This window comes from Lynx canadensis, chromosome C2, assembly GCF_007474595.2.
Source record: "Lynx canadensis isolate LIC74 chromosome C2, mLynCan4.pri.v2, whole genome shotgun sequence".
NCBI lineage: Eukaryota > Metazoa > Chordata > Mammalia > Carnivora > Felidae > Lynx > Lynx canadensis.
The window spans coordinates 13305519-13331937 of NC_044311.2; the positions used below are offsets into that span (position 1 = coordinate 13305519).

Here is a 26419-nt window from a genome sequence, read left to right on the forward strand (position 1 = left end):
GTGGAGGTGGAAAAAGATGAAGAGTTAAGCATGTCTCCCTCTGGTTTGAGTGAGTCGATCTACCTCTATGCCAACATACGCCGTATGCTGCACCCACGAGTGAACCTGGGCTGCAGTGTGGCCTTACGGGTGCCCTGGGATGGCCCATTCACAGCGCTGCCTCATCGTAACACGAGGCCATCTCAAAAGGTATTTTCCAGGGGGTGCCTGGGTGGCTCAGTTGGTTAAGTGACCGACTTCAGCTCAGGTCATGATCTCACAGCTTGTGAGTTCAAGCCTCACAACCGGCTCTGTGCTGACAGCTGGGAGCATGAAGCCTGCTTTGGATTCTGTGTCTCCCTCTCTCTGTTCCTCCCCCACTTGCATTCTCTCTCTCTCTCTCTCTCTGTCAAAAATAAAAAAAAGATTAAAAAAATTTGTAATGAAAAACTTTTTAAAAATTAAAAAAAAAAAAAGATATTTCCCAGGTCTACTCATCTGATTACATCTTTACCACACTATTCTGTCTCTGTCACTCTTGTATAAGAGTTGTTTATATACTTGTTTTCTTTTTCTTGTGAGAAATTTTTTTAATTTTTTGAAAAAAAGTGTTTTTTATTTTTGAGAGAGAGAGAGAGAGAAAGAGAGAGAGCATGAGCAAGGGAGGGGCAGAGAGAGAAGAGGAGAGAAAGAATCCCAAGCAGGCTCCACACTCTGGGCACAGAACCCAACGCGGGGCTCGATCCCAAGACCATGAGCTCATGACTTGAGTTGAAATCAGGAGGCAAGATTCTCAACCAACTGAACCACCTAGGCAGTTGTGACAACTCTTGTGAGAACTCTCAAGCTCTACTCTCTTAGCAAGTTTCAAATAGGCAATACAATATGCTTAATCATAGTCACGATGCTGCACATTACATCCCTATGGTTTATAACTGCGGGTTTTTGCCTTTTGAGCCGCTTCACCCATGTCACCAACATACACTTGCTAAACTCCTGTGCTAGGCCTCCCTTTACTCCTGTATTTTTAGGGCTATGGCAGGACATTTGCCTTGCCAGCTATTTCTTCTATCACTTTCCACACACAAACACTTGGTTTTTTAATTGAAAATACTTAAAGATGCAAGAGCTTAATTTTTTTTTTCTGAGTTTTCTCAAATACTTATGCATGCACACATGTTTGAGTAATGTCTTGGAAGTACAACACCTATTTTTTTTCTATTAGAAAAAAATCTATTAGTGGGAAAATGGTCATTACATTCCTATGAATCTTAATGAAAGCATCCTTCTGGTACTGTTCATAATCCCACATAGGATGAATAAAAAGATGCATGTACTATAACCAGTGGTACGCAGAGGATTGGATAAATTGCACAGGGAAGTTCCCCAGAGTGAATTAGCATCAATAATACATGAATATCTATATTCTATTCTGAGTCAAGCTCATTGCTGCTACTGAAAATCTATTGTGCAGATAGTTGTGCTCAGGATGTGCCTTTATGTATCCCATACTTTATTTTTAGTTAATATTGCATTAACTTCTGTATTAGAGCAGATTATAGGGGGTGTGGAGTATCTTCTGGAAAATGCATTTTTTGTGAAAATGGTCTCATTTTTCTTTTCCGAATTAAACATTCAAGATAAATATGGAGTGCTTTGGCTGCCACATAATTTTAAAATAAGATCTACTTCAAATAAAATTTCCTAATCACTACTTACAAAACACTCCACAGAAACTATTTTTTCTAATTCTATACCCTACCACACACCCAATTTGGATTAAACAAAATGGTGACTATAATATTAAATATTCATGATACACATATAGCTGATTCTCATTATTCATAGATTCTGTATTTGTGAATTTACCCACTCACTGAAATTTATTTCGGACTGGGGCACCTGGGTGGCTCAGGCCATTAAGCGTCGGACATCAGCTCAGGTCATGATCTTACAGTTCATGAGTTCGAGCCACACGTAGGGCTCTGGGCTGACAGCCCAGAGCCTGCTTTGGAGTCTGTGTTTCCCTCTCTCTCTGCCCCTCCCCCACTCAAACCCTGTCTCTGTCTCTCAAAAATGAATAAACATTGAAAAAATTTTAAGATAATAAACATTGAAAATTTTTTTAAAAATGAGGGGAGGCCTCCAAATCAACACTTGTACAGATTTTGTGGTCATTGACGAATATGTGCAATGAGGTGAAAATGCATGTTCTCAGCTGAAGTTGAACAAGGCTATGTTCTGCTTTCTTGTTTCAGCTGTCATACTGTAAACAAGGGTCCTTTTGGCAGTCTATTTAGTACCACATTTTTTTTTTTTGCCATTTACAATGACCCCCCAAGCGTAGTGTTCTGTAGTGTCCCTAAGTGCAAGAAGGCTACAATGTGCTGTTAAAAGAAAATAAAATTGGAAGCCAGGCTTGAAAATCCCCCAAAGCAGACAAAACCATTTGAGCCATGTAAGCAAAACTAAAGCTAGCTTATTTCGTGAAAATGAGTGTAACGTAGGTTACTTCTTGTAAATGCCTCTGATAATCATAAAAGAAACTTAAGCCATCTTCCTAAAAATGGTGTAAGATAATCACTTGTAACCAATCCCCTGCCGTCTGGAAACCCCCACTGTATTAACCAATCACTGTAAAGGTTAAATGACTTCCTCATTTTCACTTTATAAGCTATCCTATAATGTCATGCTTCTGAGTTTCACATCAGTTTCGAATTTGAAAGCTCCCAGTTTGTGAACTATTCTTATATGCATAATAAACTCCTACTAAATACGGTTTTACTGATCTGGTGGTTTAATTTTGCTATTTCTAGATTCTTGACAGTGTCTTGTAGAAAAAAAATGTGTGTTGGAAAACCTTTATTCAGGCATGAGTTATAGGGCTATATCCCACGAGCTCAATGTTTTCATGAATGATGTTATGTATTAAAGAGGTGTCTTTAAACAGAAACCTACATAAAACAAGGCTATGTATTGATAGGTCGATGATGAAAATGTTGTGATCAGAGTTTCACAGAAACCTAACTCTGTATTAGGAGCAATGGTTAAATATTTGCTAATTCGGTGCTCACAGTGACTTTATGGAAATAACTACCACAAATACCAAGAATCAACAATACTTTCGCATCTGGAAACTTAAAAAAAAATTCTTGCTGTAAATGGTGATAATTTCACTTCACTGTATAATTTAATGTCACTGAAATTAAAAATACATGCAAATACAGAAAAGAAATAGTTCTCCCTTCTGAGTGCTCCCTTCAGAATCTAGCAGGAGAGATGACTAGCTATACACGAACTAGAACACAGGGTGGTAAATGTGATAATCAACGCCTAAACAAGGTGAAGTAGGGATATAGACGCACGCCGTGGCAAATAATTTTGTGATAATTGGGGAAAGGATATGGAATGCATGATGCACTGTATTTGAGCTGGTTTCTTAGGTGTGAGGGGAGTTCAGCAGATAGATTAGGAAGGCGATGGGGAGAATGAAGGTTCCAACACAAATTATCCAATTGTGACATTGCGAACCAAAATGCCCAACTGACAATGTGTTATTTTGACGACTGAAATGGGTCTCTCAATAAGAAACGCCATTGTATCTATTATTATGAAATTATTTTTTGAGTTAAATATTCATTAGTTAAACTATTAACAGATTTCTCCTTTATACTAGGTACATGAGCTTATTACTTCGCCTGTGAACCACACAGCCCTGAGGACCGTGGTACATGGTGAGTTTCAACAACATTGACTTTTGGATAAAAGACCAAATAAGGAAAAAAAGAAGTCAGTAGACCTGATAAAAAATAAAAACAAAAGGGGAAAAAAATTCAGAGTCACAGTATAACATTGGCACTATGTCCTATTCTATTTACTTCATCTACATTAAGCGATATACATGCTAATCATATACCTGATTCCAGAAAGTAATCAAATGTTAGGAATAAAAGACAAGCTTCATAGAAAGTATCCTGTTGGTACTTGTCCTGTGTGGTGAGGCGGGAATCCCAGCAATTAAACACAACGGAGTCCTTGTTCCTCTGTGCCAATATTTTTAATAGATCCACCATTGTAGTATACTTCAACTTTCCCCGGGAGAAATCACAGGCATCCTTTGAAAGATGCTGAGAATTACCCGATGGCTATGTTCAAATTTTCAGACTTCGTTTTGAACCATTCTGAACAGCTCTCCAACTTCCAGGGAATCAACATGGAGGGCACAGCGCTGCAAACTGCATCATGGTGTCTGTTAGAGAACAGTGGGAAAATGATCTTGCCAGAGTCCCTTCTCCCCACTCCCACCACAACAAAAGAAGAAGGATGAGTGCTTTCCAAATATGCTGCGCCCAACTCCTGCTAACTCAGTTTAAATTCATCAGCAGCTGCAGCAAACTTGCAGATGGTGCCAGACCCCAGGAGGGGAACACCTACCGGGAGACGGGGCCTCTTGAAAAGCTGTGCTCTCTCCTGTCCAACAGCCTAACATCAAACTATTCTCAAGGTCCAGAAGTTCTGGCAGAGGAAGAGAGTGAAAAAGCCCAAGGAAGGGATTTTTTTTTTTCCACTTTGGAAACGCAGAGAATATTTAGTAAGACCCTGCTCACCCATTGCTAATGTTATTATACTCGTTGATTATGGCTGTATCTCCTGGGCCAGTTTCTCCTCCCTCTCACCTCCTCCCGCCTGTTTCCTCTTGACAAGTTTGCTCACCAGGCCCCTCAGTCTTCGCGGTTTTCACAAAGGACAGCACAAAATAGATGCCAGCGGGGCCAAAGGCAGACGCCAGGAGGCTGTCACTTCTTCGCCCCTGGCTTGAGTGGAATGCCAGCAGCTCCTATTGATTCTGCTGTCTTCCAGCCAGCCTCCAGTGAAAGCATGCCCCGGCCAGTGCCCCCGCCGAGACGGTCACAGCTGCCAAGTGTTCCTTCAGCTTTAGGTGGTCTATAAGCATCCCACTCCAGCCAGACACCATAGCTCAGGACCCAAGCAGGACAATCTGCTGGAGATCACTCTTGCCAGGGCAAAGCCCATCGTGAGGCGCGGAGGGAACGGAGCCAGAACGAGCCTCCAGGGTTCAGTCGCTAACTGGGTTGGAGGATCTGGCACCAGAGTCAAGGCCCTAGGCACGCTGCTCAGATTCACTGTAATAACCAGCTGCTTGTCTGGCTGCTTGTTGCCAAAGAGCAATCTTGGCGTCTAGCCATCGAGCTGGCACCACGACGGAAATGCTACAGTTCAATAGTTTTCACCAGGCTGTGCCAACCCAGAGATACAGAGCACTTCCCTGCCTAAGATCCATTCCAATGGTATCTACTTCCTGTGAAGGTTTCCGTCTGAGTTTTCCTTGCCCGAGTGGAGCGAGAGCATTCCAGAGAAAATGGCTGAAAAGCAAATGCCACATACTAACATTTCTCTTCCAAATGAGTTAAAAGTAAAACATCTGAGATTAGCTAAATGTTCTGTCCCTAAAACAGCTGCCCTTATCCCTGAGGATAAGCAAGCAAGAGAAGCAGTAGGGATTCCAGAGCGTTCAGTGTAAACGCCATGATTATGAAGATTTTCTCCCATTTATAAACATGTTAATAGCAAAATTGCATGTACTGAGTTGCTGCATATCCGGGAATCCTTTAAAACGTATACAGGCATACCTAGGAGACATTGCAGGCTTGGTCTCAGAACACTGCAATAAAATGAATATCACAATTAAGCGAGTCAAATGGATTTTTTGGTTTCCCGGTGTATACAGAAGTTATGTTTACACCATACCGTAGTGTACGAAGCGTGCAACACCATTAAGTCTAAAACCAATGTACGCACCTTAAATTTTAAAAAAAATGATCACTAAAAAATGCTGCCATCATCATCTGAGCTTTCAGCAGGCATAATCTTTATGCTGGTGGAGGGTCTGGCCCCAGTGTTGAGGGCTACAGACTGATCGGAGTGGCGGTTGCTGAAGGCTGGGAGACTGTGGCAATTTCTAAAAATAAGACCTCAATGAAGTTTGTCGCATTCCTTTCAGGAATGATTTCTCTGTAGCATGTGGTACTGTTTGACAGTATTTCACCAACAGTAGATCTTCTGTCAAATTCGGAGTCATTGGTCTCAAACTCTGCTGCTGCTTTATCAACTAGGTTTATGTACTCTTCTAAATCCTCTGTTGTCATTTCAACAATCTTCACAGCATCTTCACCAGGAGCAGTTTCCATGTCAAGAAACCACTTTCTCTGCTCATCCATGAGAAGGACTTCTTATCCTTTCGTACTGTATCATCAGATTGCAGCCATTCAGTCCCCATCTTCAGGCTCCACTTCTAATTCTGATTCTCTTGCTGTTTCCACCACATCTACAGCGACTTCTCCTGCCCTTAAAGTCATTCGTGCTGGCTGGAATCGGCTTCTTCCAAACTCTTGTTAATGTTGATATTTTGACTTCTTCCCAAGAATCGCAAATGTTCTTAACGTCATCTAACATGGTGAATCTTTTCTGGAAGGTTTTCAAGTTACTTCGCCCAGATCTGTCAGAGGAATCACTATCTACGGCACCTGCTGTCTTATGAAACGTATTTCTTAAATAATAGGACTTGAAAGTTGAAATTACTCCATGAGCCATGGGCTGCAGAATACATGTCATGTTAGCAGGCATTTAAACGACATCATCTTACTGTACATGTCCATCAGAGTTCTTTGGTGACGAGATGTACTGTCAATGAGCAGTACTATTTTGAAAGGAGCCATTTTTTCTGAGCAGTAGGTCTCAACAGTGGGCTTAAAACATTCAGCAAACCATGTCAAAAACAGATGTGCTGTCATCCAGACTGTGTTGTTCCATTTCTAGAGAACAGGCATAGGAGATTCAGCATCATTCTTAAAGGCACTAGGATTTTCAGAATGGCCAAGGGGCACTGGCTTTCACTTAAAGCCACCAGCTGTATTAGTCCCTAATGAGACTGTCCTTTGAGGCTTTGAATCTAGTCATTGACTTCTCCTCTGCAGCTAAAAAAGTCCTAGATAATGCTAGGTCCAATGGTCCAAGATAAGGCTGTGTCCTCCACACTGAAAATCTGTTGTTTAACGCAGCCATCTTCATGAATGATCTGAACTAGACCTTCTGGATCACTTGCTGCAGCTTCTACATCAGCACTTACTCTTTCCCCTTGCATTTTCTTGCCATGGAGACAGCTTCTTTCCTTACACCTTATACACCACCCTCTCCTAGCTTCACATTTTTCTTCTGAGGCTTCCTCACCTCTCTCAACCAACAAAGTATTGAAGAGAGTGAGCACCTTGCTCTAGATTAGGCTTTGGCTTAGGGGATAATGTTATGGCTGGTTTGATCTTCTATCTAGACCACTGAGACTTTCTCCTTGTCAGGCAGAAGGCTATTTTGTTTTCTTATTATTTGCGTGTTCGCTGGAGTAGCACTTTGAATTTCCTTCAAGAACTTTTCCTTTGCATTCACAACGTGGCTAATTGTGAGGTGCAGGAGGCCCAACTTTTACCTGTCTCGGCTTTCAACTTGCTTTCCTCACTAAGCTGAATCGCTGCTAGCTTTGATTTAAAGTGAGAGACAAGTGGTTCTCCCTTTCACTTGAACACTTGAAGGCCACCATAGCGTTATTAATGAGCCTAATTTCAATATTGTTGTGTCTCGGGGATTAGAGAGGCCCAAGGAAAGGGAAAGAAACAGGGGAATGACCAGTGGGCGGAGCAGTCAGAACACACATGACATTTATCCACTAAATCTGCTGCCTTATATGGGTGAGCCACCCAGGTGCCCCAAAGTGACGCAAAATAAAACGAGGTATGCTTGTACCAATGTTTAAAAACATTTTCAGACTATATAAACTTCAACAAGAAAAAAAAAAATGAGCATTCAAGCTTAGTTTCAAAATTTTGCATCCATGTTAGCAGCTCCTGAGAACCTTAATTAAGAACCTGGCTCTACCTTTAGACTTCTTCTGTTTAATATAAAATACTTGATTTGAGGGGCGCCTGGGTGGCGCAGTCGGTTAAGCGTCCGACTTCAGCCAGGTCACGATCTCGCGGTCCGTGAGTTCGAGCCCCGCGTCAGGCTCTGGGCTCATGGCTCAGAGCCTGGAGCCTGTTTCCGATTCTGTGTCTCCCTCTCTCTCTGCCCCTCCCCTGTTCATGCTCTGTCTCTCTCTGTCCCAAAAATAAATAAACGTTGAAAAAAATAAAATAAAATAAAATAAAATACTTGATTTGAGCTACTCCCTCAAGAAGTGCCAATGCATTTTTTCTCTCCATTTCACTGCGTGTTTACTACCTGTTTTTGTAAACTACAACCTAAATCTTTATTGGAAAGTCAAACAAACAAAGGTCATAGAATGTGGTGACACATAAATGATGACTAATTCCTTTGGCTCGATAGCCTGTTTCTTCTCTCCAGCTCTCCTGGACTGGTTTCAACTTTTGCACAAAATATATGGAACAACATTTGGAGTTTACTCACCCATTGTGTTACTAATACTGGCTGATGGGCACTCTCAGGGTCAGAAAACTTAATTGTTGAGCATGTTGACATTTGGAATCATAGAGCTCCCTTTTTCCAGCTGTTGTAAGAAATCTGATCTTTGGCATAGATTTTATAGAAATTGTTGATTCTAGGTAACAGAGTAAACTCTATGAGAATGCCCATAATTAGAGCCAATGTCAAGGGCTCTAAATATAGGAGGCAGCTAATAAGCCACCAGCCTATCTAATGTTATTTTCTTTGCATTAGTCCAGATTGCAGGAAAGCATATCTAAGCTTTGTCTGTTTTGGACTGATCCACATACCCCTGAGGGTTGTTGCCCACGAGATAGACAACAGAGAGGTAAGTAAGTTGAAATTCAAGTAGGAGGGACACTTTCCATTAGGGAACTAAATATTGTGCAAATCACGGTCAACGGCTATTAGCACCTTGCAGAAGAAAATCCCCGAGTCTGCCTGACGCCATGCATAAAGTACAACTTGACATCCTGTAAACATAAGCACACCTGAATTCAGAAAATATGTTCTCTAAAAAACTCATGGTCTAATTTGTCTTTGTTGGCCCAAATATATGTCTCATAACACTATGCAATTGATGATTTTCCCCCCTTTTTCAAGGGGATCAAGCAAATTGTACTTCCACACTTGTGAGTCATATCATGTTTCTTTCACAACGTTCACATAGGATATGTTGCAACAACATGACTGGTCTTTTGTCTGTTCACTCTCTTCTGATGTCCTTTACTGCTTTGTTGTTGTTGCTGTTATTTTTAAAAAATCCAAAGAGGGGAGCTAGCACTGATTTTTGCAAGTACCTAAGACGATATCCTGTAAGAATTTCTTTGTTTCACCTTCTTTGCCATCAGCTACACCCCTCCAACTGCCTGGCTCAGCATTTTGCAGTTATGAGAAGGTCAGTCTTACAGTTTTAATATTCAAATGAGTATTAACACAAATTAGCTATTCTGAAGTTTGATTCTATAGAATGCAATTTCTTCCAATTCTGTCTTAAGAGGTGAAAATTATATGAGGTTAGGATGTAAGGAGGATTCATTCACAGTACCTGGAAATTTGTCCCAACAGTGAACACTTCATGCCACAAATTCTTAGAAGCCACTTGACATGTGTCAGGAATCGAGCTAAATGTTAGGGAAACAATGGTGAAGAAGATACATTCCCACTCCCAAGGAAATTACAGTCTCCCAATATAAAATGTTAATAAGCATATAGATGCAGTGTGTTTATGTGTGTGGGGGGAGATACGTGTTGATGTCTACTGGATTTGGAAAATTAGCCACATTTCCAATTTGCCCCACCATTTTTTCCATATATATTAAGTACATGTTTTCCATATCATTTTTTAATTTGATTTTTTTATATTTATTTCCTATTTGTCACCATGGTTTAGGCTTAGGGCATCTATCTTTCACCAAGTTCTAAAATTACCTCTATGAATGAGGCATCGGGAACAAAAGATGAGTAATATATTTGCAGCAATTTCCCTGTTTTAACAATTAGTATTAATACCAAGCGGTCTTGTGCACAAAGGCAACATAGGACTTTGAATTTAGGTGAAAACGTTGTCATTAAAATCCAGGTAAAATTGAATGTCATACTCGAAAAGACAAATCTACTTGCTAAGTAAAGACCGATTAATGCTTTGGTACATACTGTTCATTAGCAGAAAGCAGGGCTCTCACAAAAATGGAAATCAAACCATTATGTGTTTTATAACAGAAGGAGTCTGGAGGTCATAACGCCAGAGGGCAACTGAGGCTCAGGCAGATAAAGGAACTTGCTAAGCCATGGAGCTCTTTGGTGACAGCCAGGAAGAGAGAGCTTCAGGTCTCCCAATTCCCAGCTGCTGCACTAATGGCCAATTCTTGGCAATGTTTATCTGGACCAAATTCATGCCTTTCAAATATATTCTCGACCATTCCTTGTGGGCCATTTGGGACCTGAGGAGAAGGGTAAGCACCCTTGAGTTGAGCATCTCCTTCCTTGGGCATGCTGGGCAGACACTAAGCTTGCAGCAGCTTTTTTCTTTTTGGCCCTGTCTGGGGGGCTGTGCTTCCCCAGCTTCTCTCAGTTTGCCGAGAAAACTCTCAATTGAGGGAAATAGCATGACATATGCTACTAGCACTTCTGTCAACACAGGGATGTGAAATTGGAATTCTACAATGACTGTGGTAAAAAAAAAAATGAAATGGAGCACATCAGAAACCCGAATCCTGTGTCATGTTGCACTGAGCGTAGCCTCTCAAACTGTCACACTGGTACCAAAAAACAGGTGCATGCGATGCAAGATATAGTCAGAAGTTTTCTGCAATAGAACACCCATCTTTGAGCTATGTTGCGATAAAGTTTAACTCTCTTGCCTTATCCTAAGACAACGGCCCTTTTAGTATTAAAATGAACTTCTGAAAAGCATGTGCTAGTGATACTAAATGTATGCCATTAGGTCTATGTGCCAGTAAATAACAGGAAGCAGGCCTTTTGTTTCGTATCATTCACTGTTTGATAAGATCAGGGGTGCCTGGGTGGCCCAGCCGATTAAGTGTCCAACTTCTGCTCAGGTCACGATCCCACAGTCCATGAGTTCGAGCCCCTCATCAGGTTCTGTGCCAACAGCTCAGAGCCTGGAGCCTGCTTCAGATCCTCTGTCTCCCTCTCTCTGTACCCTTCCCCACTGACACTCTGTCTCTCTCTCTCTCTCAAAAATAAAATAAAAACATAAAAAATAAATAAATAAAATTCAAAGCTGTTAATGCCTTGTAGACCAATCCTCCTCTATTTGTTATTTAACTGCTTTTCTAAATCTGAAAGTCTGGGAATTATATGATTCTACCTGGAACACTTGGCATTTCCACAGCAAGAGTTGGAAGGTACAAAACTATATTAAACAGCATGTATATCACTGACAATCAAGAAACAGTAACTTCTATTTGAAACACATTTTTATACGTTCAGATATTTTATCATAACTTGTCTGAAGAGTTTTTCATACTTTATTTTAAAACGAAGGGGTGTCTACGTGGCTCAGTCGGGTGAGCATCCGACTCTGGATTTTCCTTCAGGTCATGATCTCAGTGCTGTGGGATTAAGCCCTGTGTCGGGCTCTATGCAGAGCATAGAACCTGCTTAAGATTCTCTCTCTCCCTCTGTCTCCCTCCCCCACTTGCCCTCCCATTGTCTCTCTCTCTCTCATAAAAAAATAATAATAATTAATGAAAATAAAATAAAATGAAATAAAATAAAAACGGAGAAAGGATACTAACACAAACAAACTGCATTTGCTGACGTGTTTCCCTCCAAATGAGACACTCGACACTATTTAAATAACTATTATGCAAAGTGCTACACCAGTTGTACATTATAGGTATGTTGCTTTGGCAGATTTTTCCAAGTCATTAATTAATTTTGCTGCAGCGGCTCTGAAAGTCATTCCTTCAAGCCCACTGACAGGCAGTTCTGAGACTAAATTTGGCAATGTTTTGGTGTCACTAAGAAATGGTGTGGAAATAATTTTCCTCCTCTCCCTACATCCGTAGGCATTGGACTGACACCCGAGTTCTAGAGCAAGTTTTGAGAAAAGGGGTCTGGTTCTACGATGATGTGTTTATTCCAATAGTGATACAAGACAAAGAGGGAGAGAGTAGGCTCTACGGCCCAGGTCTCACTTCCCATTTGGTCACTTGTAGGATATGCCAGTAGTTACACAGAGCTTCAGATGACCTTATGTCTCTGTGCCTCAGTGCCCTTTGCTGCAGAAGACAATAACAGTAGCTCATTGGAGATGGAAGATGCTGGTGATTAAATTAAATACTTGCACACGGCAGTTTGATTTTCCTGGAACTGAGGGGTTCCCAGGATGTGGGACTTTCATGCTGAAACTGGGAAAGTCCTGGACAAGCCACAAACAGCTAGTCACTCTACCTGCAAAGTGCTCGTTAACAATATATGTTACGGAACACTCACAAATGTCAGCTCTCACTATAATGGGTGCTCTTTTCACTGGAATTCAGATATGCCACGAATGCGAGTGCATTCATCTTCCACAGAATTAGCATGAAGTTGTAACCTAATAAATACAACCCTTTTGCTTTAGAGTTCGAGAAAACAGGGTCACATCCAGAGGCCGAGAACCAAGCACTGACTATTTATGTGAAGGCCCTCAGCAAATCCCTTTCCACTCAGACAAAATGATCCTGACACGAAAGCATTCCCAGGAAATATGCTTCCTTTCCCTGTCTCAGAGGTGCCATTCATAATTAGTGCGAGATGACTCCTCTTTTCAATTTTGAGATTAGGGAAGCCTTTTATAGTTCCCTGATAACCTTGTTTCTAGTTCTTGTTTGAACCGCTTACAGCCTTTGTCTGGTTTGTGGTCATGACAGTACCATAAGGACACTTTATCCAATAAAGCACACAGGTAAGTGTAGCGATCGCAGAGGTCACTGAGTGACTGTGGCATCCTTTTATGTTGAGACATGCAGATCATCTATAGATTACACCTCTGGCTTGCCCAGTAATGTCAAAGCATGAATCAGTAAAACAGGTCAGCTCTTTATCTTAAACTTGGTTGTTTTCCCAAGATTCCTGTGCAAGAATCAGCAAGGCTCCATTTTGCAGGTAAGGAATCAATGTCAGGCTCGATGCCTTCGAAAACTCTTGTGGAGAGGACAGCAATTACCAAAACAAAGGTCTGTATCCTGAGTAATGAAGGCAATTGCGTTTACATAGGTAAAGTCTAGAAGTAAGGAACCACACAACACCAGAACCGGAAAAAACAAACAAACCCACCCAAAAAACGTGGGAGAGTATGTTGATATATAAAATTTTAGTACAGAGCTGGAAATCATTTCAACAAAATGACCACCAGCTTTACACAAATGTCCACATTCTGGGAGCAAAATCGATTTCAGTTTATATTGGGAAAGTTCTCGTATGGCTAGCACTCACTGAGTGTCTTTTCTATACTAGGCTTTATTTTAATGCTTTCTGTGTATCACCTCACCCAATTCTCTCCACAATGCTAAAAGGGAGGTGCCATTGTTAGATCCATTTTATAGAAAGAGAAACCGAGGAACAGAGAAGTAGTGTAACTTCTCCTAAGACACATACCTAATAAATGACAGATTTGAGACTTGAACCCTGAGTGGTTCCTCATAAGAATGTAAAGAGAACAAAGCTACTTATACAGACAACTAAAACAACAGGCTTTCTGTATTTTCTGAGAAAGAAGTCAACCTACATCAAGTTTGACATGTAAGAATGGTTCAGTAATTGATATCATTTAAGCATCTATCTCCCCGATTCTAAATTTAGTGTGGATATTTAAATAAATAGAGGTTGTTAGTAAACGAAAAACAATATTTAAAAATTATTTAATAGAAGCACTGAAGAAAGACTTTTTAAATATATAATTTGTAAGAAAATTTAGTTGATAAGAACTGATTCAAGCTACACCAAATTCAACTTGTTGATTTTCAGCAATTAAGTCTAAGTGATATCAGAATACCTTTCATATGGACACATTGACTGAGATGATCAAATATGTTTTAAACCACTTCATTACATTCAAAAGCTAAAATGCTTGGCATCAGTTTGAATTGAAACTTTCCATTTTATTTTTTAAAATATGTTATTATGCACTACAACTATGTGTTTTAAAATTTGTCTTGCAGTATACTTTAATTTTCACCATTTAGAGCTTAAGTTGTATATATTTATCCTCATATTGTGAATGTTTATAGTATGAATACACCACTAAACAATGAATAGTAATGATAATACAAAATACTCCATGATAATAAAAGGATTCACTGTTACATAGAGATAAATAAGACAGGAATAATGTAAAAACTAAAATAGGTGCTTTGTTTGGATACAGACTCCTTAAAATTACAAGTGAGCTCCACTTAATTTAGCCCTAATACATATAAATATGAATGACAGAATTTTTTTCTCACTGTATAAGTGAATAACAACTAGCATTTATTAAGGGTTCAATATGTATCAGTCACTAATAGACTCAAATGGGCTAAATGATTTGACCAAACTTTCACACCTAATAAAAGTCTAACTAGAACCCACAACTGATTCAAAATTCTCTGTTACTCTCATGGTATGATGTTACCTCCTTCCTTTCTTAGTGATTTCAAGTTGTGAATTGTGTGGCATATGTTTATATTTTTAAAAGCTTTTGGGATAATGGAAATATTTTACATCATGACTAGTGTGGCAACTACATAGGTGCATATATTTGTCAAAACTCATCAAATCCTGCACATAAAATGAATGTATTTAATGTTATTTCTCAATAATGTTGATTGAAAACCTAAAACAACAAATCTACTTACAAAAAATTGAGGGGCATATTTATGATGTCATATACTCGTTCATCAAGAAGACACCACAATGCTAGAGATGTAATGAATATGATAACGGGTAAAAAGAAAAAAAGTTTTTTTTTTCAAATGCTCTTTCTAAGAATAACTTGTAATGATCACTTACTTGCAATCATATGATTAAATGACATATACAGATCATACTATTGCCAATTTTCAAATGACTCGCTGTCACTTTGAAATGTGACAAATACACAGATATGCTTTGCGTGTTTTTTATCAAGACCCTCTAATATTGTGCCCCCAAAAGTCATGGGTTGCAAAAAGAAACCTGCAGAAAGACTCCAGAGCCAAAAAGAAAAAAAAAATCAGCAAACAGCAAACACCATTCAGTGAGCCCAGATTACTTTGCATTAGGTATGGAATTAGCAGTCAGTGGCACACTATGATCTGCTTGACAGCTGGAACCTGGTGGCTGAGGCAAGAATAAATGGTTATTTCCTGTCTCAGCAGCACTATTGAGTGAGTAAGCACAGTATTGATCCTTATTTGGTTCCTTAAATGCATGTGACTCAAGTTATCCTGAGGCTTCCCTCCAAAACTCTCCTTGGGATCCAGACAATAAAAGAGCTTGTTATTGGAAACCTTTCTTCTTTCACTCTGGTGGAACAATTTGGAATGCAGTATCTGAGGGGAACACTGCTTTCTCTGTCTCTCACCATGAACTTAAAGTCTACCTTAGAACAAGTTTCATAATGTAAGTCCAATACAATCAAGAAAGGAGGAAGAAGGAGAGAGAAAGAGAGTTAGAAGCAGACAGAATAAATCACAAGATGACTATTTAGGTATAGTTTGGGCACGAAGGAGTAAAAGGCATTGTTATTTGGAAGGATTGTCAGGTAATGACCCTGGAGAAAGGCCCACCAAGTAGCTTTCATCTTTAACTCCCCAACAAAGACCACCCTGCTCAAGCTTGCCAATGCCTCGATGTTGCCAAATCCAAATGTGACTTCTCTGTGGGTACATTTTTAACGTCTCAATAGTATTCAAGAGCCTTGATCGTTCTGCATTCTTGAAATACTTTCTTTCCCCAGTTTCTAGATCACACTCTCCTGCTTTCCTGGTTTTCCTTGATATCATTGCTTATTCTTTTATAAACTCTTTTTGTGGCTTCTCCCCCCCTCAGAATCTCAGAATGTTGAGTTGTATGACCATTTTTCTTGCTGTGGACATACCCTGTGTATGAATCCTGGTTAAGAGAAGAACTATTAAACCAAACTCCTTTATTTAAATCCTGAACTTGCCAACTAGCAGCCGAGTAACACTGGGAAAGTCACTTAACTTCTTTGTGTCATTGGCTTCTCACCTATAAAATGGGGGTTGTCGTGACGGATAAGTGATTTAACACATGTAATATGAAGTATTTACACGTAACCTACTTAGAATAATGTTTAGCACATATTAGGCACTATATGGTTAACATTAGCATATGTTTAAATGCCACTTATAATGCTTATGACTCCCAGTCTATATTTCTTACTCTAACCTCTGCTTTGAAAACTAGTCATCTATCAAACTGCCAACTTGTATCTCATTTTTCTTTTGTTTTCTTTTTTTTTTCTTTTTTTGTCTAAGAAGATCTCAAAAATAACAAGATTCGGAACTCTTGACTTCTATTCACCCAAAATTGTTCCTTCCACAATCCTCCACATTTTATGAAATGGACCTGTACCTTTTTTTTAGATGTGAAAGCCAAAACTTGAGGAATTATTCCTAATTTCTCTTCCTCTAACCACCCTGCCATATCAGTAACTTCTAGAATCAGAAACTTCTATCAAAATCATCTCCAGAATGTATCCCAAACCCATCCCTTCTAACCTCCTCCATCACAATGATTCCACTCCAAGCCATCACTGTCTCCTGCTTGAACTTCCACAATGACCTCCTTGCTTATTTGCTGGCCTCTTCCCTCCTAAGCCCATAAAATCCATTCTTTACAGAGTAGCCAGAATAACTTTGCAAAATAATAATAATAACAACAACAACAATAATAATAATAATAATAATAATAATAATAAATTAAGACAAAATCCAATTTCCATACTCTGCTTAGAAAATCTTACTGATTTAGCCCCGGTGTGCCTTTTTTGCTTCATCGTACCGTCCTTACCTCCCTTAATCATTGTTCTTTTGCTATTATGATCTTAATGTTCCCTGAATACACCAAGCTCATTTCCACCTTGGGACTTTTGTACAAGCTTAAATCTATCTGTAATGCCCTTCCTTCTAAATATCATATGCCTGGCTCCTTCCTGAAATTGGGAGTTCATCTTAAAGACATTACCCAGTCTATAATAACCTCCCAGTCATTACTTACAATCTCCTTTTCATGGCATTTCAACCTTCTTTTCATGGTATATTCTAATGTTTTCTTCTTTAGTTAATCTATTTATTTTTTATTTTTTTAATGTTTATTCATGTTTGAGAAGGAGATAGTGCAAGTGGGGCGGAGCGGGGGGGAGCAGAGAGAGAGGGCGACACACAATCTGAAGCAGCCTCCAGGCTCTGAGCTGTCAGCACAGAGCCTGAAATAGGGCTCGAACTCACAAACCTTGAGATCGTGACCTGAGGCAGAGTTAGATGCCTTAACTGAGTCACCCAGGCGCCCCTAATTATTCATTTATTATTCTCTCCATCACAATGTAAGCTCTATGCAGATATTTCACCAGTCCTTAAGTTATCTGCAGTGCCTGGCACATAGATGGCATTCAATAAATACCTTTGGGCTAATGAGTAAATAAGCCTTGGCAGCAGTGAAGCAGAAGAGGTGTTGGATGTCATGAACACCAAGCAATTGAAATCTATGTATTTTGCCAACTATTTCTAGGTTGAAGAAAGGAGTAACTTTAAGATCTTTTTCTCTTTCCTTATTTTGTCTTTTTTTTTTTTTTAATCTAAATGACTGGGCGGATGGTGGTGCCATTCACAGACAAAGGGAATCCTGAAGAAGGAACAAGTCTAAGAATAATCATCTTTGGACAATGAGTTTGACAGCTCTTGTAATACAAACTTGGAATCTTTCAGAAATAATGAGATATGGATGTAGGACTAAGAGAAGAATCCATGGGCTGGAGATGTAGATTTCATAATCATCAGAATAGCTGAAGTTATTTAAGTAGACTTTTTAAAACAAGAAAAGAGGGGGTCCAATCTCTGAAAAACAGAAAAGCATTTAAGAGTAAGACAGATGAAGAGAATTTGGAAAGAAGAATCTCCAAAAGATAAGAGAAGACCCAAGAAAGAGGAATATGATAGCCAAGGAGGAAGACCATTTCACAAATAAAAGAGAGGTAAACAGGGTTAAATAACAGAGAAATCAAATAAGGTAAGGAGTAAAAAAAAGTCAGCCATACTTGGCAATTAGAATATCAATGGGCAAACTGAAAACCTAGATGCCACCTGAGCTTGCCAAAGTCCTGCCCTTAAATTCCAAGTCCCTCAGAATTTCAGGCACTCATCACGATATCTGCCTCGAATTCTAATTCTCCCAGAGCTCCAGGCCATTACTTGGCCACCCAGAAGGAGTTAATCATACCCTTCCCCATCCCCAGCTTTTTGGTGCTGATACCAACAGAGTAACCTATGTTAACTGGTGCTCTCAATGGTTTCATTCTTGTTTTTATTTCCCCTGTTTCCAGGATAAATAGGAAAAAGTATTATCAGATATAGATATCAGCTATTTAAATAAATATTTTAGAAGAATCATGGACATTCAGCAGAATCTTCTTCATCCAAAGTAATAAAAAATAAAATAGTAATAAAAAAATAATGAAAAAGTGGTCAGTGAATCAGAGGGACCATAATTTCCAGGATGCCCCCAAAATGCTGTAAGATTTACTAGACATGTTCTATAACATATAGACTATAGTCATCAAGAAAAATGTAAATATATAGAAGCTAATAACATGAGTCAAAAGAGGAAGAGTTCCTTAATCATCAGTTAAATGCAAATGTTATTAAAAAATGGAATGTTAAAGAAACGTTTGACAATAAAAATCGTGTGAAGAAAGAAAGGGACGTCCTTCCAAGGACATTCTTATTTTATTTATTTTATTTTTGCTTCAGAAAGAGACAGCACCAGTGAGGGGAGGGGGACAGAGGGAGAGAGAGAGAATCTTAAGCAGGCTCCATGCTCAGCACTGACAGAGCTCAACGTGGGGTTCGATCCCACAACCTTGGGATCAGGACCTGAGCCAAAATCAAAAGCCAGTCACTCAACTGACTGAGCCACCCAAGTGCCCCCCTCCAAGGACATTCTTTAAAGTGCTCATAGATCCCCATTTCAGGGCTTGACTTTCCATGCATAAATCTAAAGCAAAAAAAAAAAAAAATCTCATTTTTTAACTGGAAAATCCAATTCGCTCTGAAATTATCTTAACAAAACTTATTTTTAAGTCTTCCAGTTAAATGAAAAAAGAAATCGGTGCCTCCTATGAAATTTCTAGAATCTATGCAAGTCAGAGTAAGGGAATTAAAATAGAAGATTAAAGTATATTTTTTTTATTAGCATGATTTATTCCAGGGGTTTCCAAAATTTGCTACATTGTAGAATTACCTGAGCAGACTTTTAAATTTTTTTAATGTCTATTTATTTATTTTGATAGAGAGCAAGTGCCCAAGAGCATGGGAGGGGCAGAAAGAGAGGGAGAAAGAGAAAGAATCCCAAGTAGACCCCACACTACCAGCTCAGGAGTGGGGCTCAAACTCATGAACCATGAGGTTATTATGACCTGTGCTGAAATCAAGAGTCGGACGCTTAATTGACTGAGCCACCCAGGTGCCCCTACCTGAACAGACTTTTAAAAATCTCAGTATCTAAGCAGACTATCTAAATCAAAGTATCTAACTTAGTATCATGAATTAAGTCAGAATCCCTGAGGGTGAGATCCAGGCGGTAGTATTTTTCTAAAGCTCCTCCAGGGATACTCACGGGCAGCCATGGATGTGAGAACTGGAGACTTATGCCACCCTTGTTCTCATTAAATGAATGTTTACGTGGTGACGAGGAAGAGCTGGGTTTGAATGCTGGTGGCTCTGTAAATTTGGACAATAAGGCTCCTAACCATTTTGAGCCTGAGTTTACTCAACTATTACTCAGTAATTATTGCTCTCACTTCATAAAGCTATTTTGAGCGTTAAATGAGGTAATATTAAAAATGTACAGTGTGTATGTAGTACACAATAAATGTTGTCTATATGTAAACAATTCCTTATTAATGATAATTGTCTATTAATTACAAACCAAATCCTATGTCTGGTTCAGAAAGCATAGTTGGCAAATATAATTGTACATAAACCTGAATTAATATATGCAGCTAAGTTTCAGATCTATGCTGAGTCAATTCAGACATCTACTTTGGACCTTAAAGGCACTCTCTCATTTAAATTACACAAAGGAGGGTTCAAAGATCCTCAAATTCACTTCGTACTCACACCTGCCACCATACAGATTTACGATGCCTCAAAAGCAGCTGCGTAATTTGAGTCTGGCTTTCGGGAGAAAGCTACTAATAAATTTCCTTGGGTCTTATTAGAGGGAACTTTTAAATCTTCATTGACACGGTAAGAAAGGACTAAAAAAAAATGTCCACTCACATTTTTCTTATTTATTCCGTTACTCTGAAGTGCATGATGATTGTTTTCCTTTAGTTGTATCTGCACAGTTTGACAGATTTCTGTGACAAGGTTACTTTCAAATTGATAAAAGGTTTGATTGTGTCGGTGCATTTGTCAAAACTGTCTGACACCATGTATAATGGACTCTGCACCCGGAGCCCGGACGACACTGGAGTCTGCTCTAACTGTTCAGCGTTTTCCGCACACACCGTAACGAGACATCCAACAGGGTTGGGTGAAAGTCGGGGAGATTAGCTTGGGCAGACCCTCAGCTCTTGAGCTCCAACACTCCCACTTTGTTCTCCTGGCTTTTCATTCCGGGCATTTCCGCTCTCTGGTTAAATGCTAAAGTGACATTTACAGCTTCATTGTAAAGGGAGCAATGTGAGGGTGTCATAGCTTTAGCAAAGAGAACGTTTACAGAGAAAAATGAAGGGCAGGAAAGCGGACTCCCTGGTCTTCTGGTGATGATTAGAAATACATGCGCACCTACCCAAGAGTTTCCCTCCTTTCCCTTCATTCTAGCGGCCTTACCAAGAGCAGGCTCACTTTATAACAGAAGAACAATTCACTCGATATGCGCACAGTGTTGTCATTAACAGATCAGTTAATGATGTAGAAGTGGGGGCGATGGACAGCCATTGATCAAAAATCGGGCAATGCATTGATCAAAATTTCTGAGTCTTGAGAATGATTAAAGATATTGTATAAGTGGAAAATATAAATACATCATGATTTTTTTTCCATTTAAAATTCTGTTTATTATGTTAAATATGTGTTTTTTTTTAAGAACAATTTCACTGTGTTTCAAGGGCATTGTTTACAATTGTATTATAGAAGGTGCCAATTTTGTGAGAGAGGAAATATAGCTTAAAATGCAAAAATGATTATATCACCAAAATTTTATTTGGTCCAAAAGTCGCGATGCTCTCTTGCTCACTTGCTCACTTCCTCAGTCTCCTAAGCCAAATCTACCTTTTCCTATTTCCATCTCCTCCTCCTGAAATAAGCGTAAAGGGCATATAATCCAAGTATTCCACACATGATCTCCAGCAGATAATCCATCCCATGAATATAATTGCATAATTAATAGAAGTTTTTGGTTGCCATTATATTTGCCTTTAGTGCTCTTACTACTGCAGCCCTTAAATGCTTAATAGTATGTTGATGATACATTCATGACTAGGTAAGCAAAAGAGATTAGCTGAAAGTCACGGATGTGGGTCTTCTGTGCCACTTCACTGTTTCTTTCAGAGTTCATTTGATTAATTGTCTCTCAAGTCCTTGTTTTTTAACAGAAAAGTAAATGCATACGAAAACAGGCATCTTTCACCATACATAACTGTTCTACCGTCACCATTACTGATTCTCACACTTTCTTCTCTGACTATAAATCATTCTTCTTCCACCTTGAGTTCCAACTGTTCCTACTACGATCATCCCCTGATCTCATGAGATGCCTTCTTTCCACTCTGTACTTGGCAGTTTTTTGAAACAAAAATCTAAGTCACCTTCCTGTTTATGACAGTTCAATGTTTCCTTCCGTTGCTCTTCATATAAAACAAATTTCCTAACATGATCCAGAAAGAAATCACCTTATCCCATATTTCCACATTTCCAGCTCATTTTGCCCTATACTCGGCCTCCCCCTCTCATTATAACTCCACGGGCTTTTTTTTCAGCCCTTTTTCTTGCCATGCTCCCTCTACCCGTTGGTTCTACAGACATGAGGCCCTTTCTCCTGGAATGCTCTTATCTTCTTTCCTCATCTAGTAAAACCTATTCCTCCTTCTGATCTTACCTCAATGGTCACTTCCTTGGAGAGTCCTTTGCTCACTGCCATAACTAGGACAGATCCCATGTGACAAACACTCTTGGTTCCATGCTCCTCTCTTTTCTTGAATTTATGCTTGCAATTTTATATCAAATATATGCTTATTTAATTGATGTCTATTTTCCCTAGTAAAATATAAGCTCTGCTAAAGCAAGGCCTTTATCTAAATGTACCCACCACTGAATCTTTAGCACAGTATCTGGCATGCAGCACAGGTGCTCTGTAACTATTTCTTGATTGAGAACACAATAGAGTTCTTTGAGATTTCTTAAGATAAAGACATTACAGCCTTTAACTATAGTATCTCCTATAAGACACACAATGCAATGTATTCATTTAAAACAACTAGAGGGGCGCCTGGGTGGCTCAGTCAGTGGAGCTTCTGACTTCGGATCAGGTCATGATCTCGCAGTTCGTGTGTTCAGGCTCTGTGCTGACAGCTCAGAGCCTAGAGCCTCCTTCAGATTCCATGTCTCTGTCTCTCTCTCTGTCCCTCCCCCACTCATGCTCTGTCACTCTGTCTCTCAAAAATGACTAAATGTTAAAAAAAAATTTAAAAAATAAAACATAACTAGAGAGTTCCCATGTAGCGAAATCATTTTGCAGTCTTGTCTTCTTTTCTTTGATTTTACTTGTGATCCGAACATAGGAGCTTTGATGATGTATGTGAATGGAATCCCATAACAGGAATTTGCTCTCAGATTATACATTGAGATGTAATGAAATTTCTTTTCTTTAATACTATTTTGTTTGCTGCTCGTCAGTATTAATATGGATGCTGTACTCTGATACCAGATAATTCACTATATCTATGCTCATTTTTGGTATATCTCTGTTTTATCTATTCTTTTATTACTACAGATATTAACAAATATTGCATTTCCTATATTATAAGGAGAAAACTCTAAAAGTACTTCTACTTTCATAATAATAAACATGGAAAACTGATCTTCATGGCAAATTCATGTAAATAAGTGAATATTATCTATTTGTAGGTGAAATCATTTTAAAGTGTTGGGATGAGTAATAGGAACATAAAATGATCTGAATCTTTAGAAGAGCGCTAACATAAAGTACCAATGACTGGATGCCTGGGTGGCTCCGTGGGTTGAGCATCCAACTCTTGGTTTCGGCTCAGGTCATCATCTCACATTTTGTGGGATCGAGCCCTGCATCAGGCTCCAAGCTGGTAGTTCAGAGCCTGCTTGAGATTCTCTCCCTCCTTCTCTCTCTCTTTGTCCTCCCCCCACTGCCTCTCTCTCTCTCTCTCTCTCTCTCTAATAAAATAAATTTTTAAAAAATAATTTAAAAAAATACTAATGACCGGGACACCTGGGTGGCTCAGTCAGTTAAGCATCCAACATCGGCTCAGGTCATGATATCATGGTTCAAGCTCTGGGTTAGGCTCTGTGCTGACAGCTCAGAGCCTGAAGCCTGCTTCAGATTCTGTGTCTCCCTTTCTTTCTGCTCCTCCCCCACTCAGGCTCTCTCTGTCTCTCAAAAATAAATAAACATTAAAAATATTAAAAAAAAAAAAAAAGGGGGCGCCTGGGTGGCTCAGTCGGTTGAGCGTCCGACTTCGGCTCAGGTCATGATCTCACGGTTCGTGAGTTCGAGCCCCATGACGGGCTCTGTGCTGACAACTCAGGATCTAGAGCCTGCTTCAGATTCTGTGTCTCCCTCTCTCTCTGCTCCTCCCCTGCTCACACTCTGTCTCTCTCTCAAAAATAAAAATAAAGATTAAAAAAAATTTAATACATGTGTATATTAAAAAAGAAATACTAATGGCCAATGCGAGAGACCAACTCTACAAGAGAGGAAAAGGGATTTTACAAGTGACCTGCATTGATCTCTTACCACAGGTGTCCCTACACATCAGGCCATACCGATACAGCTGAATCGACTCGGGCTGTGACCCTGCCAAAACTATAAAAGGGGATTAGTGAGAGAGAGAGAAGTATCCAGGAGCACATTGTACCACTAAATAATAATGAGGATCTCAATGAAATATCAGAATTTTAGCATGAAAGAAGCTTAAAGCATTATCAAGTGGAAACCCATTATTTTATACATAAGGGAAACCAACATTAGGGTGAAAACAAGCCATGAGTCCAAGGCCACACCCTCAGCTGATGGCAGAACCAGGGCTGAAAACCTGATCTCTTGGTGCACAGCTATTCCCATTGTATTGTGTGGCTTGATCACATCAGTTCCTCAAAATTCTCTAGGAAAAATAATCTGAGCGATAAACTCCAGGTCCAGACCACTTCAGTAACTGTAGAACCCACAGACACGTTTATAATAACAACAGCATGGGTCCAATCTTATTACCCAGCAAAAACTAACATGAACAAGTAACCAGTACCCTCTGTGCTCTCAGCCTTCTCTAAATTTCTCACATGCACGTAAGAACATTAACACAACTTCTTTCCTCAAAAATAACCTCTCTGTGTCACTAAATCTCTTTCCTGAGTTCAAAACACCAATGCAGGCTCTCAGGCTGGGGCACCCAGGTGGCTCAGCGGGTTGAGCATCCGACTCTTGATTTCAGCTCAGGTCATGATCTCATGGTTTGTGTGTCTGAGCCCCACATCAGGTTCTGTGCCTGCTTGGGATGCTCTTTCCCTCTCTTTCCGCTCCTACTCCACTCACATGCTCCCCCTCTCTCTCCCAAAATAAATAAACTTGAAAACAACAACACCAAAACCACCAATACTGGTTTTCAGGTAACACTTCCATTTATCTATTTCTGGCAACATTCTATCGAATGTGGACACTGACACAGACATCTGTAGTACAATGCTACATCAGTGGTATGTTCGTAAGCCAGCTCTCCGAAAACATAATATACAATTAAAAATCTTATCTCTAGGGCTTGTTGGTTCTTCTGATGTAGATATGCCCGTCATGGCTGTCTTCAAGCCACTGAGTCTATAACACATCACACACAGAATTCCTGAATATTTAACAATTGACTCTAACGCACCAAAGGCAGTACCGGCATGCCACTCGAAGTACAGGGACACCTACAGATAGTCAAAGTCAACCCACTCTCTTGTAAGAGGAGACTGAGGCTCAGAGAGTAAATGACTTGCCCCCAGATCACACAGTGGCTGAGTGGGCTTTAATACACAGGATTCTACCTCAGCTACCTTCATAAATTAAGTGAAACTTTCCGTATTAGACATAGTCAGTGGTTTTCATATTATTGAAGAAATAAGTGCTTCTCAAAAGTAAGCAGCATATGGGGCACCTGGGTGGTTCAGTCGGTTGAGCGTCCGACTTCGGCTCAGGTCAGGATCTCGCCATTCAAGGGTTTGAGCCCCGCGTTGGGGCTCAGAGCCTGGAGCCTGTTTCAGATTCTGTGTCTCCCTCTCTCTGCCCCTTCCCTGCTCATGCTCTGTCTCTCATAAATGAATAAACGTTAAAATTTTAAAAAAAGATAAAAAAAGTAAGCAGCATCAACAATGCCAGAGAGACTGTTAGAAATGCATATTTTTAGTCTCCACCCCAGGCCTAGGGAATCTTTACCTTTATCTTTATCTATCTGTGCTTCACTAAACTCTTTGAGTGATAGGGAGCAATGAGAAAAAAATCTTCCTTAAATCCATCAATATTCTTTTTGTAAATGAGATCCCAATAAGAGTCAAAGATAATAGCTATCCCTTTTCCTATCAGCATCCTTTAAGAGATACTTCTGAAGGTTTTAACATAAAGACCACAATCTTTCGCATTTACAGAGTCCTTACTCTTCAAAATAGTTTAGATTTTTCTAACAACAGGAAAAAGTTGAATTATTTACCTTCCCATTCTCCACCCCAACCTTTTACTGATCAAAGCCTAACCTACATTTCTATGCCTTAGACCTAGCACGTTCGTTTTGCTTACACAACTCCCTTTAAATATTTATTTGTCAAAGTTTTGCTCCACCCCGTCACAAATCGAGGTAGTCAACAGCAAAACGGTTCTCCCACTGTAATCTACATATTGCTTTGCCAATTGATTATCCAGTTATGTATTTGTGTTTTGGTTTATCAGCCACTTCCTGGTGTTTTGCTATTTGTTCCCAACCTTCAGATCCAGA

General features: G+C 39.6%; 1 protein-coding gene across 3 annotated transcripts in view; it reads right to left on the reverse strand.

Annotated features, from left to right (window-relative positions):
• RBMS3 (RNA binding motif single stranded interacting protein 3) overlaps positions 1-26419 on the reverse strand; it is a 692670-nt gene that overhangs the window by 519224 nt on the left and 147027 nt on the right. The window lies entirely within an intron of this gene.